The sequence below is a fragment of the Echinops telfairi genome, unplaced genomic scaffold (assembly GCF_000313985.2).
Source record: "Echinops telfairi isolate 266 unplaced genomic scaffold, ASM31398v2 ScPeMD7_2;HRSCAF=8, whole genome shotgun sequence".
NCBI classification, from domain to species: Eukaryota; Metazoa; Chordata; class Mammalia; order Afrosoricida; family Tenrecidae; genus Echinops; species Echinops telfairi.
Window position 1 is genome coordinate 76,021,794 of NW_022103898.1, and position 23,279 is coordinate 76,045,072.

General features: G+C 37.2%; 1 protein-coding gene across 10 annotated transcripts in view; it reads left to right on the forward strand.

Annotated features, from left to right (window-relative positions):
• R3HDM2 (R3H domain containing 2) overlaps positions 1 to 23,279 on the forward strand; it is a 113,951-nt gene that overhangs the window by 29,911 nt on the left and 60,761 nt on the right. The window contains exon 1 of one of the 10 annotated variants that reach the window (XM_045293355.1): positions 19,370 to 19,391. The exons of the other annotated variants lie outside the window; for them this stretch is intronic. The gene's annotated coding sequence lies outside the window, so the exon portion shown is untranslated. Of the gene's footprint in view, positions 1 to 19,369; positions 19,392 to 23,279 lie in introns of those variants that run through there. 10 annotated transcript variants of the gene reach the window in all.

Below are 23,279 nucleotides of genomic sequence, written 5' to 3' on the forward strand. Positions count from 1 at the left end.
GGTTTCAGTAATTTCTCTCAGTTACATTGCCCTGTTCAGCACATTTTTTATGCAGCTTTGTGGTAAAATTAGGTGCCTCAGCTGATATTCGGGTCGGCTTATACTTGAATATATACAGTATGTTTTCCAATAGAAAAGGAAACCACTTGACAAAATTAAACTATTTTGTTGAAACTCTCAGAAATCAGAATAAAGGGGGACTCCAGCAGGCTGTTAAAGTGTACCTATAAAGAATACATTAAACTGAATTATTTACTTCTAAGGACAGGAAGAAGACATGGATGTGTGTTCTCAGCACTTCTTTCCAAAATGGGATTGAAGATTCTGGGCATTTTTACCAGAGGGGGGAAAAGGAAAGGAACAATGGTTTTATGAGCATTATATGAGAGTGACCCAAAAAAATAAACAACTCTGGAATTTTTTTCAAAGCTATGTATTTAAATTTTCTTTATAAAACAGCCTTATCACCTTCAAAGTACTCTCCATTACACTTAATACGTTTGTCAGATCTGCGATTCCATTCTTGGAAACATTTTTCAAACTCATGTTTGGATGGCTGACAGCACCTCCCTCATTTTTTTCTTCACCTCTTCTGTGTTGTCAAATCACTGTCCTTTCATGTACCTCTTCATTCGTGGAAACAAAAACAAGTCTCATGGAGTGAGGTCAGGCGAGTAAGGTATGTGGAGCAAGAGAGGCATCCTGGATTTTGACAAAAACTGGCACAGTGAAATGTCTGTGTGATTAGGTGCATTGACGTGGTGGCAAAACCAGTTCCTATCTGCCACAAATCAGGTCTTTTTTGTTGCACACTGTTATGCAATCTTTTCAGAACCTCTAAATAGAAAGCTTGATTAACAGTCTGACCTGGTGGAGTGAACTCCAGATGCACTACAAGTCAATATTTTCGTCCATGCAGGAAGTTGACAGAAGTCCAGAACAAGGTTTATTATCAATCAACATTTCACCTTTTGTGAAACAATAAAATTGCTCATACACTTGAGTTTTCCCATATCACTGTCCTTGTAAGTAAGTTCTGTTCAATATCACAACAGTTTCTGTAACATTTTTCCAGAGCAGGAAACAAAATTTCATAGCCACACACTGTTCTCTTAAATCGGCCATCATCGAAAACAAGGTAGGAGCAAAACTGCTTTTACAAAAAAAATTCACTGTGACCAGAGAGAACTTTCCCAGGCGATGCCACTGGGTGCACTACTCGGAGCAAGTTGCTCAATGCTTGCTTATCAGGAAAAATGCATACAAAATGCATACATGGGAAAAATGTGTACTAAGATAGCTCCACTTCGCCCAGTGAAATTCCAGCTTTTTGGGGGGTACCGCCTCATACATATGGGAGAGGGAGAGATACCATGATCCTCCTTATGGGAAGTCCATGGCCACAAGGAGGCACCATCAGGCTGTGACCTGATTGACAGGCTAGACTCCACCCATACCTTCTTATGGTTGCCATGTTGGCATAAATAAACCTAACTATCACAATTGCTTTTAACACTTGTCCTCCCAGTGTCTTCCTTTGCCTTGATCAGTTTATGCTGACCTCTCCCTTATTTTTTTTTAATTTTTATATTTTTTACCTCTCCCTTATTGTATACGTGTTGCCTTTCTCTTCACCCAAGTCACTAGGTGTTTACTTCAAGTTAGTGATTTGCACTCCTTCCCATGCCTGATAACCTTCAAAGAATGATCTCGTCTGCCTGTAAACCATTTTTTTGGGGGGGTCTTTTAATGGTAGAGTCTTATACAATGTTCTTTTGTGATTGACCAATTTTACTCCGCATAATGTCTTCCAGGTTCACCTGTGTTCGGAGGTATTTGGCAGATTCATATTAATCTTCATTGTTACGTAGTATTCTATTGGGTGTATGTATCCTAGTTTGGTTTTCCTTTTATTTTTCAGTGGTCACAAGTTCTTTCCATCTTTTTGCTGTTGTGAATAATGCTAGTACCATTTTACAATTCCATAAGCAGTGTAGAGGGTCTTCTAGCATCCTTGCTTAGCGTTTTGTGTTTTCTGTTTTTTCAATTAGTGAAATTTTAGCAGGAGTGAAATGGTAACTCACCGAAGTTTTAATTTGTATTTCTCTAGTGGTTAATGATTGAAGATCTCTGCATGTGTTTGTTTTTAGCTCGATGGCTTCTTTGGTGAAATGCTGTTCATATTCTTTGCCCATTTGTTAATCGGATTGTTTATCTTTTTTTTTCCTATGTATTTTAGAGATTTAGACTCTTACTAAATAACTCATTTCTGAAGATTACCCCCCCCAATCTATAGATCGTCTTTTTACTCTTGATGAGCATATGTATTTAATTTATATGAGGTCCTAGTTATCTAACTTGTCTTCTATTGTTTATGCATTTTTAGTTGTTTGTATTTTTTTAATTAATAAATAATTTTATTGGGGGCTCTTACAGCTCTTACAACAATTTATACATCAATTGTATCAAACACATTTGTACGTATGTTGCAATCATCATTTTCAAAACATTTTCTTTTGGCTTGATATCAGCTCCTCTTTTTTCCCTCCCTGCACACACCCCCACCCTGGTGGACCCCTAATAAATAATAAATTGTTATTATTTTCATATCTTACACCTTCTGCTTGTATTTTTTTTTTAAGTTTTAATTAGAAGATGTCTCTTTCATTACAGAGCAGATTTTGCCTGTCAGAGTCACTAGCAGCTTTTTATTCTCTCGCTTATGGTTCTTTAGACATTTGACATAATAATATGTGCAGTCTGCATGTGGAAAAAGTCTTAGACATTTATCTGAAGCCTTCTTTCTCCTCACTCATGTAAGATCCTTTTCTTACCTTTTTTGGTTATATGAGGAGGCTTCAAAAAGCTTGTCAGAAAGTTCCATTTTATCCATGAACTTTTTGAAGCCTGCTTATATGTTTTTAATCCTTTTTTAAAATCTTGATTTACAGTAATGCAATGCTTTTGCACATTAAGATTTGTTTCTAGACTACCATAAGTCGTATCCAGTGTTTTTAAGAACACTTTACAAACACATCATTAGTCTGATTTTATGCCATCACTTATTATTATTGCTGCTAGTTATTTAATATATTTCCAGACTTTAAATAATGCTGTAAACATTTTTACGTAGAAATATTTATACATTTTTTATTATTGAAGACTGGTATCTCAATGAAAAATATTTACAAAGTGATTAGACTAGTGCCTAGACTTTGGTAACTACTCAAACATTTTTGGCTAGTGCAACTTTTATCACTGTCTTAGAGATTATTCCATACTACATAATGTTTAACAAATGACTGTATAGGAGAGGGAACATGAGTATTCAAATAAATTGCAATTTTCCCATCCTATAAAACTTCTCTTTATCCTTACCTTATTCCAGTTACCACTGCCTCAGTTCCTTTTATAGCAGACTTCTTTGTCTGTGCATGCATCCATTTCTTTGCCTTTTTCTTTCTTGAACCCATTTCAATTAGGCTTTCACCATAACTACTCCATGTTCCTAAGTCTAGTAGTCAGTTGTAACTCCTCTCATTTGACCTATCAGTATTTGACATAGTTTATCATATTCTCCTAAAAATGGCTTTTCACATAACTTTCAGAACACCATACTTCCACACCTTACTTGCCATTCTTTCTTCTTTACTTAGTCTCCTTTGCTGGTTCTCTTGAATTTAACTTAAACATATAAAGTCAACAGAATGTTATAAAGCATACCCCCTCTACCACATTTCTTTTAACAATTATCACCATTCCACCATTTTTATTTGAGCTAAACCTTTCACCCATAGCTTACTCCCAATTGGTTATTATTTTTTCTTAATATTTTAAGGTATTTATTTTATTAAGGTATAATATACATAAACTAGCTATATCCTTTTTATGCAAGCCATTTTAATCCTATAAATTTTAATAAATTCATACAGTTTTATAACTTCCATCATAATTCAGATATAGGATATTTCCATCATCTCAGTTTCCTTTGTCCCTTGGAATCAGTTCTTTCCCTGTAGCCCTGAAACCTCACAAACACTAATTTGTTTACCATCTTTATAATTTTGTCTCTTGTATAATGTCATACAAGTAGAATCGCGTAGTATGTAGCTTATTCAAGATGGATTTCTTCAAGTTGGCTTAATGTTTTTGAGAGTCATAAAAGTTGTTGCATATATCAATAGATCATTCCTCTTTATTGCTTGAACAAACAATTTCAATGGATATCTTATAGTTTGCTTATTGATTGACTGAATGAAGGATATTTAGATTGTTTTCAGTTTTCAACAATTATGAGTAGAGATGCTATAGATACTCTTTTTTTGCTATAGATATTCTCATACAGACTTTTTATGAATAGAACCTTTAGAGTAAATAGCTAGGAGTGTGATTACTGGGTCATTTGATTAGTGTATGTTAGTTTAACTTAATAAGAAACAAGGACACACCAACGTGGCCAGGCCAGTGTATCAGGAAGGGTTCCAGTTGCTCCAGTAGCTTCCCTGTTACTTGGATTATCACTATTTTTATTTAAGGATTTTGTCCGTTTTTACATTGGATTGTTTTGTTTTCTTACTGTTGAGTTTTAAGAGTTATTTATATATTTTGAATAAAAGTAATTTGATAGATAAAATATTTGCAGAAAATTTTTCTCCCAACTAGTCACCTGTCTTTACATCTTCTTAACAGTTCATTACCTGAGCAAAAGTCTTTCATTTTTAAAAGTCTAATTAGTCCATTTAAAAAAATGATTGTACTTTTGGTATCTTGTTAAAGAACTCTTTGCTTCACTCCAGGCCATAAAGATTTACTTTGTGTTTTCCTTTAAATTTTTGAAGTTTCACATTTTACAGTTGAATCAAGGTTACATTTGAGTTAATAGTTATTTGAAGTATAAGGTTTTAAGTCAGTGTTCTTTTTTTGCATATGGATAACTACTAGCTTCTATACAATTTGTTAAAAGACTCCTCCCTCCACTTAATTATATTTGCACCTTTGTAAAAAGTCAGTTGGTGTGCTTGTAGAGGTGTATTTCTGGACTCTTTCTTTTCTTTCACCAGTACCATACTGTCTTTATTTCTGCAAATCTACAGTGTTTTAAAATTGGGTACTTTGATTTCTGCAATTTCATTCTTCTGCAGAATTGTTTTGACTTTTGCTTTTCCATAGAAATATTAGTATTTAATTTTTTTCAAGTAACTTAAAAATATTCTTTCATGTGTTTATCCTTAGTATAGCTCATTTGTCAATTTCAGCTTCATCTCTGTGTGTACCCTTCCCTATTACAGTTAGCCTATGTATTCCCTTTGCCAGGGTTCTTAGGTTTGTCCCAATTCCTTCATTGATGGTCCTGATAGTTTGGGCTTTTACTTCTAGGTCTGTGATCCACTTTGAGTTTGTTCTTGTGCATGGGGTGAGGTAAGGGTCTTGTTTCATTTTTCTATAGGTAGATATCCATTGTTTCTAGCACCACTTGTAAAAGAGGGCATCCATCTCCCACTTGATACTTTTTGAGCCCTTGTCGAAACTCAGTTGTCTATATGCTGATGGTTTTATTTCTGGTTTTTCTGTTCTTTTCCACTGGTCTGAGTATCTGTCATTATTTCAGTACCATGCTGTTTTGACCACTGTGGCTGTATAGTAGGTGTTGAAGGCAGGTAAGGCGAGCCCTCCGACTTTGTCCTTCTTGAGGAGTTCTCTGCTAATTCTGGGCTTCTTCCCACTCCATATGAAACTGGTGGTCAGTTTTTCCAGTTCTTTGAAAAAAGGTTGTTGGTATTTGAATTGGGATAGCGTTAGACTTATATAGTGCCTTGGGTAAGATTGACATCTTTACTATATTGAGTCTTCTGATCCAGGAGCATGGGATATTCTTCCATTTGTGGAGGTCGCTTTTGGTTTCCTGTAGTAGGGTTCTGTAGTTTTCCTTGTATAAGTCTTTTGGGTGTTTTGGTTAGATATATCCTTAGATATTTCAGTTTGTTCTTGGCTGTTGTGAAGGGTACCCGATGTATATAGCAAATCAATAGACTTTTGTTTGTTGATCTGCCTGCCACTCTTCCATATTCCTCTATTATTGCCAGTACTCCTGTTATGGAGCTTTTGGGGTTTTCAATGTATAGAATGATGTTGTCTGCAAATAGCGATAGTTTCACCTCCTCCTCTCCCAGATGGATACCTTTAATGTGCTTCTGCTACCTTATGTTGTTAGCTAGGACCTCCAGTACGATATTGAATAGAAGTGGGGACAAGGGGCATCCTTGTCTGGTTCCCTTTTTCAGTGGGATTGTTTTTGTCTTTTCTCTGTTGACTAAAAATAATCTTTCATTCATTTAAAGTGAGAGTTTATATAAGTATTCAGTTTTAAGAAGTGATATTATAAATGCTAACAATAGACTCATACATAGCAACGTTTGTGAGAACGGTTCAGGACAAGGTAGTGTTTCATTCAGGGTGCCATGAATCAAAACAAACTCAATGGTACCTAACAAAAGCAACGGTGACCTTACTAAACAAACATATTTATTAGTTTTCAGAGATTTGTTGTGAATCCTTGTTATTTTCTACTTATATAATCATTTTGTCTGTGAATAGGAACAGTTTTATTTCTTCCTTGTATGCTTCATATATTTCTTTTTCTTATTTTACTGCACTAGTTATAACTTCCCACAGTGAACAACCATCCCTTATTATTTCATCCTGGACGGAGAACATTTGGCCTGTAGGTTTGTTCTGATTGCCCTTTGTTAGATTGAGAAATTCCCTTCTATTTCTGGTTTGCTGATAATATATATATTTTAATTATGAATGAATTTTGTCAAATGCTTTTTCTGCAACAGTGGAAATGATCATGTAGCTTTTCTTCTTTGGATTTAATATACTGGATTAATTTTATATTGATTAATTTTCAAAAATAGAACTAACATTCTAATCTCAGGTTAAACCTCACTAATAAAATATATTAACATATTTATGTCACTAGTTTTGATTTGCTAATATTTTATTAAATTACTTTATATCTATGTTCATGAGAGAAGATTGGTCTCTAATTTTCGTATTATGCCTTTGCCTGGTTTTGATAGCAAGTTGGAAAATACTCTCATCTCTTCTATGTTTTGAGTAGTTTTTATAGAGTTGGTATTATTTCATCTTTAAATATATGTTGGAATTTTCATGAGAGAAACCTCGTGTAGACTTCTTTAATAGTTATTTCTGTTCAAGGAACCTTGGTAATGCAATGATTAATTACTTGGCTGCTAATTGAAAAGGTCGGCAGTTCAGACCCACCCAGCAGCTTCACTAGAGAAAGACCTGCCAATCTACTTCCATAAAGATTATAGCCAAGAAAACGAAAGGGCAGTTGTACTCAGTCACAAAGGGTTGCTGTGAGTTGGTAAAAAACTGAACAGCACCCAACAACAAAAACCCAGGATAATCAAGTTAACCTATTTCATCTTGATTTACCTTTGTAAGTTTTTGTGTTTTAAAGACTTGGTCAACTTCAACAAATTCGTCAAATCTACATGCATAGTATTGTTGGTAATACTCTCATTATCTTTTTAGTGTTTGTGGGCTCTATAGAGGTATCTTTTTAATTCTTTTTATTGGTAATATGTATTTTTAAATTCCTTTTATTAGTAATATGTACTCCTCATTTATCAACATAGTTAGGTTCCAAAGACCAGGTCATTATCCCAAACTAGTATTATGCAAGGAGGAGAAGGATCCAGAAATTCTCTGAGCCCTGGACCCTTTGAATTGCTGTGCCTCTGATAGTCCTGTGCTCTGGACCCTAGATCCCTAATATTGGCCCAAGGAAGCTGCTGGTTGAGTGGGCCTGGGGACCAGTGGCTGGACCAGAGGCCTAGTTCTGGGCCTGGACAACCAACAAACAAGGCCCGGGGAGAGAATGCTCAGTGCTCCCTTCAGCTGACCCTTCTGCATTCCCAGCTATTTGCTGCCACTCTCTAACCTGCGATTGGCATGCTGCTTAGAAGCCAAGACCTGGACCCTGGAGATTAATAGCTGCTTGGAAGAGAAGCTCAACAGCCTGGACTATGATGGGAAAGGAGGGGACAGCTGGCTTCTGCTGCAGCCACAAATCACCCTCCAAATTACTTATACACTGTCAGATTTGGGCACTCCAAGGTGTTTGAGTAGAGCGAAGTGGTAGCAGCAACCGCCCTCTTCCCTGCCTGCTTCTGGATTATGGCAGCCCTTTGGGGGACCCTTCTAAGAAGGGTTCCTTCAAAATTCTACCTCATTCACCCTTTTCACATAAGAGCTTCAACTATAGCTCTGTCCGTGGAAATAAGACCAGCAAGAACTTGAAGAACTGGCCACTTAAGCTCTGAGCAAAACAGACTTGGGTGGCTCTGCAGACTGGGATTTGGATGTCAGGAGGAAATCTAGGTTAAGCAGTCAGATAGTAGATTTTTTACCATTGTCATAAATGCAAGATGTTGGATAACAAGATAGTTAATAGTGTGAGGAGTAGGTGTAATTGTTAAGCTTGCAAGAGATTTATTAGTTACATTGATCTTTTTTATTTTAAAAAACAGCTTTAGGATTTTTAAATTTGTGTATTTTGGTTTTTTATTATTTCTTTTACTTTGATTGCCCTGTGGCTTTTTGTTTGTTTGTTGTTGATTTTTTTAGTATATAGAAAAGTTTAGGGCATTAACTTAGATTATTCATAATTTCCCCTTTCCTAATATAACAATTTAATAGCATATATTTCACAGTAGGCACATTGTTAGTGTGCATTACACAAATTCTGATATGTTGCTTTTACATTTCCATTAAATTCAAAATATTTTCCTATTTCCCTTGAGACCTCCTCTCTTATCCATTAAATTTAAAAAAAAATTATTTTATTGGAGGCTCATACAATTCTCATCACAATCCATACATCCATCCATTGTGTCAAGCACATATGCACATTTGTTGCCCTCATCATTCTCAAAACATTTGCCTCCCACTCTAGCCTGTAATATCAGTTGCTCATTTTCCCCCTCCCTCCCATCTCTCCCCTTCCTCATGAACCCTTCATAGATCATAAATTATTATAGTTTTGTCATAAGTTACCCTGTCCGATGTTTCCCTCCGCCCTCTTCTCTGCTGTCCATCCCCCAGGGAGGAGGCAATACTTAGATTCTTGTAATTGGTTCCCCCTCCATGAAATATTTTTAAGTGTGTTGCTTAATGTCCAAAATGTTTGGAGATTTTACATGATCTATTATTGGTTTTTAGTTAGAGAATATAGGCGGGTGGCCTTCAAAAAGTTTGTGGAAAAATTCCATTATATTTTAATTCAATTTTTCCACAAACTTTTTGAAACTCTCTTATACTTTGTCTTCAATTCTTTAAAATTGTTAAAAAGAATTTTATAAGCCAAAGTGCAGTCTGTTTTATTGATTTATGAAAATTTGAAAAGAATGTGTATCTTGATTTTAGTTAGAGTGTTCTAACTAGAACCTGTTGTTAATGATGAGGTTCAATTTTTCTAAACTCTTGTTTATTTTCTGTCTACTACTTGAGAGGAGGGTGTTGAAAGCTTTAGCTGTAACTGTGTACAGTATTTTGTCATTCTCTATTTCTCATTTATCACTACTACTTGTATGTTTTGAAAATCATTTGTTAGGTTCATAGGCATTTAGAATTGTTGCATGTCCTTTTTATCATTATGTAAAATTTCCTCTTTATCCCTGATCATTATCTTTGCTTTAAAGTGTACTTTTTATGGAGACCCTGTGTTCTGGTAGGGCTGCTATGTGCTGGAATCCACTCAGTGACAAGTTTGGTTGTAGTTTGGGTACAAATTTCCCCTGTTGTCTGAAAGTAACGTGTACCTTAGAAACATTTCAGAAACCAAAATGTCATCCAGTGAAGAAGCAATTGCAATTAATTAATATTTTTATTTGCATTAATATAAGACTTATTTTTTGTTGAAAAAATAACTGTTTAAAGCAAAACCTATAAAATTGTCATTGAGATTTTTAATCTACATAAGTGAAATAATGGCAATAGTGGCATGAAGGTGGGGTGACATGAGTAGAATTACCTTGTTTCCCCGAAAATAAGACAGTGTCTTATATTAATTTTGCTCCCAAAGAGCTAGGTCTTATTTTCAGGGGATGTCTTAATTTTCCATGAAGAAGAATGCGGCACACATTTATTGTTTATTGTTTTATTAAAAGAGACCTCACACTTCCTGTCTGCTCTGGCTGCACTGCGGCCAACAGTAAGCTGTGTGGTGGTGCCTGCTGTACGGTCCAGGGTGACGGTAGCTTTGGGGGGCCTTATTTTCAGGGAGGTCTTATTTTGGGGGGATGCCTTATATTTCAGCAAGAGACCAGGCTATAAGTAAGTCTTATTTTCGGGGGATGTCTTACTTTCGGGAAAACAGGGTATACTGTTGAAAAATTTTGTAACACATTTTTTTTAAAAACAAATGAATTTTTATTGTGGTAGGGAAGGGGGTTTGAATTTACCATTACTTTTATAGGGAAAATTTTTTGTGCATTCCTGGGCCCCCAAAATAAGCTACCAAATAATACTAAATAACATGTAAAGCCTAAAATATCACTAATATATAATGCCCACAAATAAAGATCAAAACAATGGCAGCTTGATGCTCAGATGCTGAGTGTAGTTCCTTGGGAAGGAGGTAAGTGATGCCATCATTACCCAGGGTGTATACTGCCACCTCAACAGCTTGCTGCGAAACAAATGCCCATTTTGCTTTTCGTCATTCCCCCCCACCCTCACCTTTTTTTCATAAAAGTGAAAATTCTCTTAGAATTTCTATACTGACTCACAGTGATCCTATAGAGCAGGGTAGAATTGCTCCTGTGAGTTTACGGGACTGTAATGGTTTATGGGAGTAGAAAACCTTATCTTCTGGGGCTAGTGATTTTGAACTTCCTATCTTTCGGATGGCAGCCCAATGCATAACCAATGCACCACCAAGGCTTCTACAAACTGTCATAAAGGCACTTTAAAAAGTGGGGTACCCTCGTTTTAGGTTTTTTTACTCATTTGTGTAGGGATAGCTCTATAGGTATGTGTTTACACATACATGTTTGTATATACACACCTAACTTTGTTTACATACCTAACTTTTAAGTGACTACTTAGAATTAGTATTATAAAATATTTATAATATTTATTGAATATTGAAACCTTACCACCATATTGTTTCCTATTCCTCCTTCATGTTGTAATTGTCTATGTATTATATATGCAGAAATTAATATCCCATCAGATAATCTTACAAATTTTGCTCACAGCTGTCAAATAGCTTAAAGAACTCAACAAAAGAAGAACTATTTATATGTATATCTACAAGTTAAAACCAGAGTAGAGCTGCCCTTTGTATTGCCGAGGCTATAAATCTTTAGGGGAGCAGAAAGCTTCATCTCTCTCCTGTGGCGTGGCTGATGGATTTGAACTTTCTTTAGCCATTCTTTTAGAGTAGATCTATTGGTAATGAAGTCTTTTAGTTTTCCTTCCTCTGAGATGTCTTTATTCCTGTAGGATATTTTTTTATGTTATATAATTTTGTATTTATAATTTATTTCCTTTCAGTGCTTTAAAATATAGTTTCATTTCCTTCTAATCTCCATGGTTTCTGTTGCTAAATATAATATAAAGTGATCTAAGTCATTATTCTCATATAAGTAAAATGTCATTTTTCTCTGGGTGTTTTCAAGATTATTTTTCTTTTTATGTTTAGATTTAAGGTATTTGATTATAATGAATCCGTAAGTTTATGTGGAACACTTGAAATTTTCAGCCATTATTTTGTAACTTCTGCACCATACTTTTTCCTCTCCTCTAGGACTCTGATGCCTGAATGTTAGAATTTTTTTTGTATTATCTCACCAATCCTTGATTTAGTCTATTTTTCCTAATATTTTTACTCCTCATTATTCAGTTCTATTAGTTTCTATTGTTCTGTCTTCAAAGTCAGACTCTTTATTATCTCCATTCAGTTCTTGAACTCATCATGTGAGTGTTTGTATTTTTCAGTCTTAAATTTCTGTTTGATTCTTTGTATGTGCTCTATGGAGACCTGGTAATACTGTCAGGTAAGCACTGGACCACTAATCTTAAGTTCAGAGTTCAAACCCACCAGCTGCTCCAAGGGAGAGAGTTGAGGCTGCCCGATAAAGAAAACCTAGAGAGAGAGAGTTGCTGTGAGTTGGAATAGGCTTGATGGCAGCGGGTTTGGTTTGGTTTTGGCTCTAAATGCTGCATTTCTTTGCTGAGATATTTATCTTCTCTTTAATTTCAAGAATGTTTGCCTTACATATTGGAACATTTAAATTTTTACTTTTATTCTGCTGTTAATGATAATAATATACACAACAGAAATTATAACAACGTACAATTCAATGACATTGATTACCTCCTTTGAGTTTTGCAACCATTTTCACTCTCCTTTCCAACGTGGGAGCCCTGGTGGCCTGCTAGTTTCCATGTTGGACTGCCAGCTAGGAGGTCAGCATTTTGCAACCACCAACTGCTCCTGGGGAGGAAGAAGGGGCTTTCTACTCATGTAAAGAGTTACAGTTTAAAAAAGAGTTATAGTCTCAGAAACTCACAGGGGTAGTTCTACCCTGTCCTACAGGATCTCTGTGAGTTGGCATTGATTCAATGGCAATGAGTTTGTTTTTGGGTTTTCCAATTTGTTCCTGCCCCATATGTTAATGATAAACGGCTTGTTGGAACATTTTTAAATAGCTGCTTTAAGTTGTATGTCAGATAATTCCAACATTTGTGACAACTTGATTTTGGTGTTTGCTTATTATCTATTTCTATGTGAATTGAAATTATCCTGGTTCTTTATATGTCAAGTAATTTCGGTTGTCTGGTGGAAAATTTAAATAAGATGAGTTTGAGCTTTGTTTAAATCCTAGGTGAATCCAGGACAAATCAACCACTCAGGACCAATAATGAGAGTAGTGATACCAGAAGGGTAAGGGGAAGGTGGGGGAGAAAAAGGGAAGGTGGGGGAGAAAATGATTTACTGTACACATAACCCCCACCCGGGGGATCGACAACAGAAAGTGGGCGAAGGGAGACATCAGTCAGTGTACGACATGAAAACGACATGAAAAAATAATAACAGTTCATAAATTATCAAGGGTTCTTGAAGGAGGGAGGGGAAAATGAGCTGATAACAAGGGCTTAGGTAGAAATGTTTTGAGAATGAGGATGGAAACAAATGTACAAATGTGCTTGACACCATGGATGGATGGATTGTGATAAAAGCTATATAAGCCCCCAATAAAATGATTTTTAAAAAATAATAATAAATCCTAGGTGAGTGTTGACTTGATTCAGTTGAGTTCAGACTGAAGACGCTGTAGAAACTTATGTATAGTTCCAAAGTCATTTTTTTTTCAAATCTAGTTAGATCCTTTCACACATGTGCACTACCCAGTGACCTGTCTGGGACTTAGCCAGTGGCTATTTCTATAGCTCAGATTTATCTTATTGTTAGATTTGTGAGGGCTTCAGAAAGTTTGTGGAAATTTTTCATTCTCTTTTGAGTCCATCTTTTCATGAACTTTTTGGAGCCTCCATCTTTATGCCTTTGTAGCTCTATCGAGTCAGCCTTGGTCTGCTAATCATCAGTGGTTTAAACTGCTGACTCCACCCACTCCACAGCTGCTCCACAGAACAGAGCTGAGGCCATCTCCTCCTGTAAAGATCGATGTCTCAGAGACTCTGTCAAGGGTCCCTACGGGTTAGAATCTATGGCATGGGGTATTATTTAGTTGGTTATATGCTTAAAAATGGTTAAGGTGCTGAACCATTTTAGGTATGAAGAGTCATTGTGGTAATGCTATTGATGAACTTCTCAAATAGTTTGGAAAAATATTCATATGCACACACATATATTTAAGTATATATGTGTATAAGTCTGGGATTATTAAAATAATTTTGTAAATTTCCTGTAGGTTAAAAATTTCTCAGGTTAAAATGTGAGGTTCAAAAAAGAAATAGAGGTCCAAATAAATCATTCCTCTGCTTCAAAACCACTTTTCATCTCACTAAAACCGGTTTGGGGGAGGGACCTTTTTGCTACCAAGAGCCATTTGGATATTTATAACATCATTCCCAGGCCATGGTGGTCAAACATTTAATTCACTCATGCCTAATGTGACGGCTGAAACAGTTTCTCTTTGGTGTGGCATATGATGTTAGCTGCTATTGATGATTTCACAGTCCCCGTATGGCCCGAGGGCCAGACCTTCCCTATGCCTGCACTAAAAGACAAATTCTTTTCAGTGATATACTTGGCCCTTTGGGCTCGGCTTTCCATTTCTCAGTGACTTCTTTTTGTTTTTCTTTTTTTAATAATTTTGTTGGGGGCTCATACAACTCATCACAATCCATACATACATCTATTGTGTCAAGCACATTTGTGCATTTGTTTCCCTCATCACTCTCAAAACATTTGCTTTCTACTTGAGCCCTTGGTAAAAGCTCCTCATTTTCCCCTCCCTCCCCCACTCTCCTTCCCTTATGAACACTTGATAATTTATAAAGTATTATTATTTTGTCATGTCTTACTACACTGTCCAATGTCTCCCTTTACCCACTTTTCTGTTGTCCGTCCCCCAGGGAGGGGGTTATATGTAGATCATTGTGATTGGTTCCCCCTTTCTACCCCATCTTCCCCTTCCCCTCCTGGTATTGCTGGGGTTTATCTGTCCTGGATTCCCTGTGTTTCCATTTCCTATCTTTACCAGTGTACATCCTCTGATGTAGCCGGATTTGTAAGATAGAATTGGGATCATGATAGTGGGGTGGGGCGGTGGCAAGGAAGCATTAAAGAGCGAGAAGAAAGTTGTATGTTTCATCGTTTCTATATTGCACCCTGACTGGCTTGTCTCCTCCCCACAATCCTTCTGTAAGGGGATTCCAGTTGCCTACAGATGGGTTTTGGGTCTTCTCTCAGTGACTTATTATCTCCAAGTAAGAACCAGACTCCCACCTTTTCTGTATGACCCTGGAGCTTAAAGAGTGCCTGGCTCATCATAAGACCACATGCACACAATATGTTACATATTCATGTAGCATAGATGTGTCTATGTGACAGGTTTTATTGCTTTCTTCAGAGTGTCTAAACCCTGCCTGTATGTTATTTTGTGCTATTGCAGCCATTGTACCACCTGTTTGCAATGTTCATCACCTTCTGTAACAATGGAGACCTTTCCTTGGACTCTCAAATTCGGACTTCATGTTCAGATCGATGTGTACTGTCCCGGAACTATGCATGCTTTCTTGGTCTCCTCTTTATTTAATCGGTTTAACCTCATCTCCATTCTTAAGCTCTCTGTTCTCACCCGTTTTTCATCCTTTGTCAATAAGGTGCCTTCACAGTTTCCATATTCCCTCATTTAATAGCCAAACTGTCTCATCTTTTTGGGGGGCAGTATGGAAGTTACTAGTATAGTGTGCTACCTACTTTCTTCCCCGGAATGGGATATTATTTTACTAACTATAGCAGGCTAGAAAGAAAATTATTGTTAACTGGGTTGTGTTTTATGTTTGTACAGTCTAGCCAGGTAGCTTTTAGGCAAAGGCCTGGCCTTGGTTACTTGAAAGATGACAAAGGCAAGGGTAATTAAAAGTATGCTTTTAATTCAGTACATATCCCCAACTCAGTATTCTTCACCAAGAAGGCTGTTTTGGCAGCTCCACATATGCAGCGGAAAGGAGCTTGCTGCTGCGGTGTCTTTAAAAGCTATTCTTCAGAGCAGTGAGGAGGCACTGGCAAGCAACTGAAGTACTTGAATGAGAGCAAGAAGAGGAGGTGGGAGGGAGTGCTTTTGCAGCGTGTGTGTGTGTGTGTGTGTGTGTGTGTGTGTGTGAGAGAGAGAGAGAGAGAGAGAGAGAGAGAGAGAGAGACTGACTGTTGGCAGAGCTCTAGATGGCATCTCTCTGAACAGCTGGGCCATGGTCTGCTTCAGAGCTGTTTGTCAGAGCAATTAGCTTCTGGAGACGCAGCAGCAAGGATCAGTAGCATTTCATTCAAGGGTGAAGGGGGCGGGAGGTGACTGGGTGGAGGAAGAAAGACAGGTTTCCCAGAAGGAATTTCTTCCGGCAAAAATTCCAGCAGAACATATCCTTATAATGAAGTTCCTATTAATATTGTGAGCTGGTTGTTGGTGTAAGTGCGGATCCATTGGGGGTGAGTTTTGGATTATTATCTTTCTTTATATAAATGTCCTTGAACTCCACAGACTGGGTAGGGTAGAAGCGAGAATGCTAAATCGCCTTGTTGTTATAGTTAAATTTGGAAAATTAACTGTATATTACACATCAAAGGAACTAGAGGATCTTCAAGCGTTAAGTTTCGTCTGGCATTTTTGTTTTCTGTTTATTATTTCTAAAATATTTAAAAAATTAGATTTGCTAAGAACTCTCACCCTATTCAGATTTTATCTCTGTGATGGCTGCTTCAATGATGCTTCATTCAGGTTTAGCGTCTGAGAATAGTGGTGGCTTCTGCTCTCTTTGGTGATGCTGTTGACGCACATTGCAGGAAGCAGGGAATCCCCTATAAATACCCTTCACTGGGTCATTACACAGCTGTCCGCACCCGGCTGGTGACTGTGCCTTTCTCTCCTGTGTCTTTATGTAACTGTCCTCTAGGCTTGAAATGTCATAGGAAGAAATATGTCCCTTTTGCTGTGTTTAGGCAGATTTTGTAATATGAACGTCCTAAGGCAAATTCTGGAGGAGGAATTTGACCAACTTTTTTACTGAGACATGCCTCTTGACATGTTCAGATTGGCATGTGAATCTCTATTGGGTTTGTCGCTTCTTATTTTGGCTTGTTTATTTCTTATCATTGGCTTGTTTTTGTTTGCTGGCCTTGGTATCTAAAGAGTGCAGAGATGGGATTCCCCTACCTCCAGTGACGTAGTGATTCTGTTTGCAGTCATTTTCTCCTGAGAGGGAGGGGACCGGAGAGAAGGAAGAAGAAAAATCCATCTGAAGCGGTGCGTTCTCCCATCTGTGACTTGATGATGATAAACTGGGCGTCAGTGTGAATGGAGCTGGAGCCAAAAGTGGAATATTTCAATGATAGTGTGCTATTTCGTTGTTTCCTTTTTGAGTGGGAACGGCCAGAGTCTGACTGCTGAAGCAAGGTGCCTGAATGAACCCTGCATGTCCTGCTGCTAACGACTTTTGCCTAATTCCTTTTTCTAAATATGGATGGAATAAGTAGGTTTCTGCATGCATTAATAATTCTAGGTTGGATTTTGGAATTTTCCTACCGTGTTTGCCCTGGTCCTGAGCTGCTTGTATGCTGTTTTTCAGATATAAAAAAGAGGTGGTTACATAAAATTGTTTGCCATTATAGTGTGGAGTAAGACTCCAATTTTGAACGAATATGGCTAAAAAACGCCTGCGGAAGGAATTGTTAGGTATGGTCTGAGGTGATCCTACCAGCCGAGCTCATTAGATTTGGGTCTGAGCAGTTAGGCTTCCAGTTCCTTTTTATGCAGCTCCATTTTCATACCATTATCTCTCGAGGGCTGCCTGCAGAGGTCAGTGTGGAGATCTCCGTCACTGGAGCCTAGGAAAATGTGAGCTTTGCTGTCTTTGGATGTGTGATTGAATAGCATATGTGGAGGAAAACTCACCCTTTTATTTTCTAGCCCCCGACCCCCACCCTGCGTTGACCCTCTGTTGTGCTTTCATGTATGCTAAGTTCTTTATGTGAAGTGAAAAGAGTGATGTCTGCTTTTCAGCTTATTTTATGCAGTTCTAGTTTTCCATTGTGGTTATTTAACATTTTCTATAAGCAAAGATATACCAAAGTACCAAAAATCTAACTTCATTAGGAACAAGTGGAGGAAAGAAAAAAGGAAGTCAATCTTAGGATGCTAGGAGAACATTCTAAAAGATCAAAGATTATTAACCTAATTAGAAGCTTGCCAGGGACTGGAGCTGTTAGGGTTAAGAGAAATTCCACCACATTCTTGCATTTTGATATTGCAGCAAATATGTGGATAATTTCTTGCTAGCTTTTCAGGAAACCCCTGTGGTGGACAACCCTCATTAATCGTTGCTGGGAGACTGCTCTGACGTCACTGGCAGCAGTTCCCTGTCTGCAAGGAGGACAGGAATAGCCTTTGAGGGGGAAGAAAACTGCTGTGAAATTTTAAAACATGATGATTTTGCTAACTTGGTTTTCCTTCTGTTCGGGGATGGGTGGGATAGACCTACAGCCTTTGTTAAGCATTTCATTCATTGCCAGGGGGGAAATTACCCAGAGATCTCTTTATTTCAACTGAAAGCACTTTTTTTAAAAAAAACCTTTATTTTTCAACCATCAAGGTTTTGAAAAAGGTCAAGGAAAGGAAATTTATTGAAAGATAGTAGGAAAGTAAGATTCTGGTTTCTTTATGTTGTTTTCATTTCACTTGTTTTGTTTTTTAAAGATGAAGATCTGCTTTTGGAAAAAGGTGTTTTAGCATCACCCTCTGGGAGATAATTAAAATGTGATGCGTGTTGGAAAGATTTCCTGGCAAAATTGATAGAGACCATTTCTGTGCCTAAAGTGACTATGCTTACTAAATTCTCTAATTTCATGTACTCCTGTCTAACCCAGTCTCCCTCATCATTATTACAAAGAGGCTCCAAAAAGTTCATGGAAAAATGAAATAAAAAGATAGGAAATTTTCCCTCAAACATTTTGAAGCCCTTTCACATACTGCCTGTTAGAATCTTCTCTTTAGGAAAACATTGTGGTTAAATGTTTGGATTCCGGAGCTAGGCCGCATGAATTTAAATCTCAGCTTTGCCACACGCTGGTTCTTTGACCTTGACAACCTTTTGGTTCTTCTGTTCCCTTAGATATGAAAGGAGGACAATAACAGTACCCATATGTAAAGTAAAGCCTTTAAAATGTTCTTGGACATAATAAAGGCATAATTAGCATTAGATGTAATTAATATTCAGAAATTAAAGAGGCATATACCATGTATGTCTTCAGATCCCATGTAATTTTGATGGACCCAGAAAATATTTTTCCATGTAGGATATTGAGGTTTCTTTGTTTTTGTTTTTTAGGTCTCTCTTCCTCCTCTTCTTCTTCTTTTTAATAAATGAATTTTCTTGTGAATTAAATAAGGTGTTTACATTTCAGACCATCAACTCTGTAAGTTATTGGGTTTTAAAAATGAATGGAAATATTATCTAAATATTTATGTTTAAAATTGATTCTGCTGACTCTTTTAGGAAGTAAATTTTCTAATTTGAAGCTTCAAGGCCAAATGAAGAACATCATCCTTGAGAAGACTATCGGCTCTCTCTTTATTTGGTCATCACCGATTTCTTGACATGATATGATAGTGCTGGTGGGTGCTGTTTTTCACTTCTGGCCCTGGACTTTGATTTAACTTTTATCATCTTAGGACACTTGTCTTTAGTACAAACCTTTGAAACAATTTCCTCTGCTCTTCTCTATGTGAGTTGATATGGTTATGTTATCTTCTTATACTTGTAAGTTTTAATATGAAATACTATGCCAAATTTTGTGAAGATTTTTAAGATATATTGACTTTTAGAAACCTAGGATTGGGGATGGGGCGGGACAAGAAAAAAAAAAAGAAACCTAGGATCTTAACTGAACGAAATGTCAAATCACAAAAATTCTAAAATATTCAAATTTCCATTCTTCTTTGATTTTATATAAACACTTATAACAGTAATCTTTTGTGACATGTTGTTTGTATTCCTTATTATTAAACTACCTAGCTATATTAACAGGAACCAGTAAAGAGGTATAACATTAATGGCAAAGAGAATATCTCCATGTGTAGCTTTTATCTCACTTGCCCACTTAATTTTCTTAAACTAGTGAGTAAGAGGATAGAACTTCTCTAGAGGCATGTATAGGAGAGGGAGAATTACATTGTTAAAGTGGGAAACAAGTGAAGAAAAATGAAAAATGAAAAGCACTGTATAGATGAATGTTCATTAAAGTCCACGCACTGCCATAGGATGTGGTGTGTGGATGACATGGGCAAATGGAACTGAAAGATAATGGAATTTTTCCATGACATTTTTGAAGCTCCTTTGTATGTTAACCATTGACAAATACTATTAACTAGATAGTATAGCTACCTTTGCTTCTAGTAATCGGAGTAAACTGAGGGAGGCAGGTTTTTCTCCCAAACTCTTAAATACACTTATTCTTGGGAACTGATGAGAAATGTGAGTAATGTTTTAAGTGCAAAGATGTTCATCACATTATTATTGTATTATAAAAATTAACCGCCGTCTGACCACCTTTGTCATTGCATCAGTTCTGACTTATGGTGATGCATGTGTATCAAAGTAGAATTGTGCTCCAGGGAGTGCTCAGTGTTCAGATATAAGTCAGCAGGCTCAAGTTCCTTCTGAGTGGACTTGAACCTCCAACCCTATAGTTAGCAGATTAGCTGTTAAGGGCAGTAATCAATTGTGGCACCCAAGGACCAAATGGACACCATATGCCCTTGAATCAGTTCTAAGGGACAGCAACTTCCTAAAGGCCCAATAATGGGGAAATGTTTTAAGTAAATTATACAGATATTAATAGAATTTTAAGTAGCTGTTAAAGTGACTATGAAAAATGACTATATTTAAAAGTAACTGAGTAAAATTCACCATTTGTTAGTTTGCAGTACTATGATGGCTTGTGTGCTGTTGTGATGCTGAAAGCTATTTCACAGGTATTCCTAATGACAACAGGTTCACCTAAAGTGTACAGGTTTCAGCAGAGGTTCCTAAGAACAGACTTACTAAGAAGGAATAGGCTGTCCACATTTGAGGAATTAGTCACTGAGAACCTTACGAACAGAGTCGAAACAATTGTCAGATACCGATAACCTCATGAAAAGAAGCAGAACATTGTTGGAGGTAGCACCCAAAGATGAGGCCCTCACGTAAGAAGGCACTCAAAATATGACTGAAGAAGAGCTGCCTTCTCGAAGTAAAGGTGACCATAATGTCAGCCATAAAGGAGTAATGCCTACGGGACCTTCATTTGCTGATGGGACAAGACTCAAAACCAGAAGAAATAGTTGCAAACATCAATGAATAATTAGACCTTGAAATGTACCAAGTATGAATGTAGGAAAATTGGAAGTTGTAAAATTTGAAATGGATTACTTTTGGCCATTTTGAATCAGGAAATCCTATGGGAGGAGGGAGGGGAAAAAGAGGAGCTGATACCAAGGGCTCAAGTAGAAAGAAAATGTTTTGAGAATGATGATGGCAACATATGTACAATTGTGCTTGACAATGGATGGATTGTGATAAGAGCTGTAAGAACCCCATTGTTTTCTCCTCCAGATTGTTTATCCCACCTATCTTATCCAGATAGACATGCAGAGACAATAATAAGCACAAAAACAAGACAGAGCAAAACAAAACAACAACAATAAAAGAAAAGCTTATAAATCATTCAAGGTCTGTTTGTTGACCTTTACGAGTGTTTTCTGGTCAAGTCTGATGGGGTGCCACACCCTGGCCCCAAAGTCTATTTTTGGTATTCCCCGGGGACTTTATTGTTTTGCTCCCCTTACTGCTCTGTTGCAGGCCCTTAGTGTTTCCCCCTGGTGTGGTGGGTTCAGATTGGGCACAATTCCCACACTGTGCCTCCAGTGTTGTCCCCCATAGTCAGTGAGGGACATCTTGTCTCATGGTGGGGCCGTCAGCATATCTTAAACTGAAAGAACTCAAGAAAAAAATTCAAGCTTGCAAGTTGCAATATTGAAAGATTTTAGGGGCAAATTATTGAATGATGCAGGAAGCATCAAAAGGAGATGGAAAGAATACAGAGTCACTGTACCAAAAAGACATTCAACCATTCTAAGAGGGTGCATATGAGCAAGAACCAGTAGTTCTGAAGAAAGAAGTAGAAGCTGCATTGAAATCATTACCCAAAGAAGGCTCCAGGAATTGATGGAATACCCATTGTTTCAATAAGCTGATGAAGCACTGGAAGCACTCACAAGTCTATGTCAGGAAATTTAGAAGACGGCTACTTGGCCAACTGACTGGATTAGGTCCATATTTGTACCCATTCCAAAGCAGGGTGACCCAAAAGAATGTGCAGATTATTGAACAATGTCATTAATAGCACACACAAGTAAAAGCTTGCTGAAGATCATCCAACAATTGCAGCTGTTTTTAGATTGCCAGAGGTTCAGGCCAGATTCAGAAGAGGACATAGAACAAGGGATATCATTGTTGATATCAGGTGGCTCTTGGTTGAATGTAGAGAATATCAGAAAGATGTTTACTTGTGTTCTATTGATTATGCTAAGGGATTCAACTGTGTGGATTATAACAAACTATGGATAGTCTTGAAAATAATGGGAATTCCAGAACATTCCATTGTGCTCCTTTGGAACACATACATGGATCAAGAGGCAGTTGTATGAACAGAACAAAGAGTATTGTATGGTTTAAAATCAAGAGAGATGGGCATTAGCTTTGGATCCACTCCATACTTATTCAGTCTATATGCTGAGCAAATCATCAGAGAAGCTGGGTTATATGAAGAAGAATGTGTCATCGGGATTGGAGGAAGGCTTATTAACAATCTGTGATATACAGATGACACCACCTTCCTAGCTGAAGTGAGGAGGACTTAAAGCACTTGCCGATAAAGATCAAAGACTGCAGGCTTCAGTATGTATTACAACTCCATGTAAAGAAAATCAAGATCCTCACAACTGGACCAATAGGTAACATCAGGATAAATGTAGAAGAGGTTGAAGTTGTCAAGGATTTTATCTTACTTGGATCCACAATCAATGTTCATAGAAACAGCAGTCAAGAGATCAAAAAAACATTGCATTGGGTATGTCTGTTGCACAAGACCTCTTTAAAGAGCTAAAAATCAAGGATTTTACTTTGAGAACTAAGGTTGTGCCTAATCCAAGCCCTGCTATTTTCATTTGCCTCATATGCATGTGAAAGTTGGACATTAAATAGGGAAGATTGAAGAAAGATTGATGGATTTGAACTATGGAGTTGGCGAAGAATGTTGAAAGTACCATGACAAAAAAAAAAAAAAGTACCATTACTTCCAAAAGAACAAACAGATCTCTTTTTTTTTCCCTTTCTTCTTTTTTTTTCCAGATCTGTCTTGGAAGAAGTACAACCTGAGTGCTTCTTACAGGCAAGGATGCTGAGATTTTTCTCACATACTTTGGACATTTGAAAGTGAAAAGGCAGCGAAAAAGAGGAAG